The sequence below is a fragment of the Lygodium microphyllum genome, unplaced genomic scaffold (assembly GCF_053477565.2).
Source record: "Lygodium microphyllum isolate KBCC unplaced genomic scaffold, Lygodium_microphyllum_v1.1.10 scaffold_82, whole genome shotgun sequence".
In the NCBI taxonomy this organism is placed as follows: domain Eukaryota; kingdom Viridiplantae; phylum Streptophyta; class Polypodiopsida; order Schizaeales; family Lygodiaceae; genus Lygodium; species Lygodium microphyllum.
The window spans coordinates 126,976-130,934 of record NW_028229565.1 but is presented as its reverse complement, the minus strand read 5'-3'; the positions used below and the strand labels follow the sequence as shown (position 1 = coordinate 130,934).

The 3,959-nt window shown below is 39.7% G+C and overlaps 1 pseudogene; it reads left to right on the top strand.

Annotated features, from left to right (window-relative positions):
• The first annotated feature begins 607 nt into the window (after positions 1-607).
• On the top strand, positions 608-1,823 carry LOC148008691 (uncharacterized; annotated as a pseudogene).
• The last annotated feature ends 2,136 nt before the right edge of the window (positions 1,824-3,959 follow it).

Genomic DNA, 3,959 nt, shown 5'->3' with positions numbered 1-3,959 from the left:
AAATCGTTCTAGATCGAGCCGCCGCCTTTGGCGTTGAATATTTTTCCCTTGATATTCATAATTTTTAGCTATTTTTAAGCACTTCCCGGCACCTAAATTCCACTCTCACTATGATAAGTCCATTGTGGCCTTCATTGAGGAGAAAGCTAGGCCATGTAGATTGAAAATTTTACTAGCACTTTGTGGATCTCCGCAAAAGGTGGATGAGCTCCCAAATGAGTATAATGGTATGATTGCTTTTGAGCTTCCACCTACACAAAGTAAGAAACGAATGATGGGTATGGAATAGAAATATGATGGTCACCTTTGGTCACAGCCCTCACAAACAAATATGGCAATAGAGTGCACAGTGCATTTGAGCTATTGTCTTGGAAGTCTTCAATGTCCCAAGGTAACTTGTCCTTACTACATAATTGAGAGAAAATACAATGATGTTTTTTCCATTGTCATTTAGATAGACCGGTGAGCATGGGCTATCCTGCGAGTGAGGGAAACTCCAAGATAACATGTCACTATTGTCAAAAGGTTGTTAGTTGTATAGCCGTTTGCAGATGCTCAATCTATTATGTGTTGCCATTAGACCCTACAATGACACGGTTGGCGATCCATGTTGGGAAGCATGCTCACGATGTTCAACAGGGCACAAAGAGGGCAACCATTGAAAAGGTACGGAGCCTTGTTAGCATAGTCCTAAAGATAGAAAAAAGAGGCCCATGAAAAATACAAATGCTAGTTGCTCGATAGATGTTGTTTGAATCTTTGACAAAAGAAGATGAATCAGAGGCGATTGAGGTGGATCTTAATCATTTTTTAGAAGAAATGATGCCACTAGTGCAGAATAAAGGGTAATCTTGCATTTCATTACTTTTTACTAATGTTGTATGCCTTGCATTTGAAATAACCATCTAGCAAACACACTGATTCAAAGGTATTGTTTCACAAGAGAGAGCTAATCAAGTTCAGGTCATTGGTGATGGGTATGACAATATAATTCTTTTGCAAAGACACTGTGTCTTTCCATTTTTCCATGGAAGTAGATTTCCTGGGCAAGGTCATGCCAAGGAGAAGTGCTTCTTGTTTAAAATGTCCACTAACAGACCAGCATCAGGGGTGGACATAGTGAATCATATGAGGCGAATAGGAACCGGAGATCTACAAAGTGCATGGGTGCACTTCAATGACACCCATAGGGTTCATGGATGGGCAACCATGTCTTGTTTTGTTTATGATCCTAGGTATGTGATAACATTATTATAGCTTACATTAAATTTGAATTGTTGCCAGCAAATACTATGCTAATGTATAAATCATCAACTAGCATGAGAGCATTGCAGGTGATTGCAATATGTGAATTTAAAGAGGAGGATGAAGAGTCTCAAATCTTGTTTTGGGAAAATATGAATTTCATCATGGTTCAATGTGGTCATGATCCTCCTAACTTTGCTGGATTCATGTCCGATGAGGCAAGTGCAAATTGGTTGGCAGTAAGGGCTGTATACAATGGAGGATCACATAACATAATGGAAGGGAGAGAGCTCTCTTGTCTTTTTCATTGGGAGCAAAGTTTACAAAGGCATACCAAGAAATTAGTCACCATAGATAAACAAATGCATCACATTGAAATGTGTGAAGCATGGAGGCTAGCAACGACAAGTCAACATGCATCGCTTCATGCCTCTGCTATCCGAGATTAGTGGGCACAAAATGTAAACAAGGATAACATTAAGGCTTTGGATAGGTGGTTAAAATGGTGGCAGCAAAGAATTTCCCATTGGGGAGGAATTGAATCTCATGTAGGTCAACTGTTTTTCTTAGCTCATTAAAAGAATTGCTACACAATGTACTAATGGAGAGGGATACTAACTTTGTTCTTGGATTTTACTCTATAGGATAACAAAACTCCCTAGGAACATGCTCAGATTCCAAGCATAAACTTGTCGGAAAGCATCCATGCTAGCTGGTTAGCAGGTGAAGGTGGAAAACGAAAGATATCACTCTATGATGCATGTGTTACTGATGTTTTGAATGCATATATCCAATGTGCAAAGAGGTCGGGCTATATCATGGGTAGGTATATTGGATTTGGGCCTTCAATGGACTCTTTGATGGCTAATGCTAGCAAAAAGAAATCCCCAAATCCCGCCTCTGTTGTGCGTGCATTGCAAGGTGTTGTAGCTAGCAGTCCTTTATATGAGGAGCCCACAATGCAAGGTGATAGGGAGACTGTGCATAGATAAAAGAAGGGAACTGGAGTAGCTGCAAGTTCCCACAAGCCAGGATATGTGATTGAGTCAAGGCAACGTAAAAATAGGGGCAGACTACAAAGTATACAGTTTGATGATGGTGAGTTGGAAGACATATATATTCAGAATATTGAGGAGAATGAAGAGATACCAGTCAAGCCTGTGGAAAGTGGAGTAAATGTGCCAAATACAAGAACATCGACTTATGTAGAAGAGGTAGAAGTGGCATAGGAGGAGTGGGCTTTACGAAGGATGCCACCTAACTGTGTGAGAAAATGTTTTGGTATGGAGGGTAGAAAGAGTTGTAGCAACAAGTTACAAAGTCGGCAAGTGGGGCTAGTCGCACCATGCTTTTGGTCCGAGAGAGCCTATAAGGACAAGACCATTGCACAATGGATATGGTTTTGCAATCATGATGTCACACATACAAATGTTGTGCAAAAACAAGTGATAGTATCACCAATAGTTCCTTTTTTGTGGCCAGCTAATATAGGGACAAATATAACAAAGGAAGAGTGTAGCAGTCTAAAACATGATGGTTTCAAGTTTTCCTACTTTGCAACACCATCAAAGAATGAGAAGAGAAAACCTCTTACTTCTGCAGACGGTGGTTCAAATGGGAGGAGACACAAGTGGAGGCATGGAATTTCCAAAGATGCACAAAAGAGAATAGAGGCAGTTGCTTGCATGGTTGCAACCTTCTTGGAGGAGATAGTGAAACTTGAGAGGCAACATTCAGTATTTCGAGTCTTGATAGAGAGTTGTTATGATGTGCACATCAAAGAAGAGCCTAGGTGCACTTGTCCTTATTTTCAAAGAAGAGAATCTATCCAAAAGGCATTTCTTGCTTGCAAACATATGTATTATGTGTACATGCACATACTTAGCCTTCGACCGAAGGAGCACATGGTTATACATCAACTTGCACTAACTCCCATTGACCTTTCCTTTGTGTTAGGGCAATCACGTAAGATATGCCCTGTCATGTGGAAAGCCCAAAAATAAGCATAACTCATTCATTGTTTTGGCCCACTCATCATCATGCTCACATCAATAGGGTGTGGCTTGTCCTTTTTTATTGCAAAAAGATTAGAGTGTATCAATCTTGGAAAATTTCTAGATACTGTACTCTTTTTGGGAGATACGGAAGTTCTCCATTTCTCACTAGAGGAAGGTTGCCCATACTTTTTCTAGATATTGCAATCTTTTTGGGAGATACAGAAGTTCTCCATTGCTCACTAGAGGAAGGTTGCCCATACTCTTTTTGGGAGATACAGAAGTTCTCCATTGCTCACTAGAGGAAGGTTGCCCATGCTCTTTCTAGATATTGCACTCTTTTTGGGTGATGCAGAAGTTTTGGTTGTAGCAATCTTGAAAATTTTTTAGAATTTTGTACCGCAAATTCCTCAATTCTTGATACTATACATCTTGTTGCAAGCTTGAAAAAGCTCGAAAAATCAATTTCAATCACAAAAGCACGAAATTGAAAGCTCACAAAAATCACACACTCCATGGCAAAATGTCTTGGTGCAATATTTCTCTTGTTATTTTATGTTTGTTTCAGTTTATAGTTAGATTTCTTTTCTTGGTAGAATGCTTCATTACACAAAGCTTGAAAATTTGGGCAAAGGAAGGGGGGATATTAATCCCCATTGGCTACTCTGCATGGGGACAATATAAGAATGGTCATAGAAGAATATTCCATTCTCTATAATC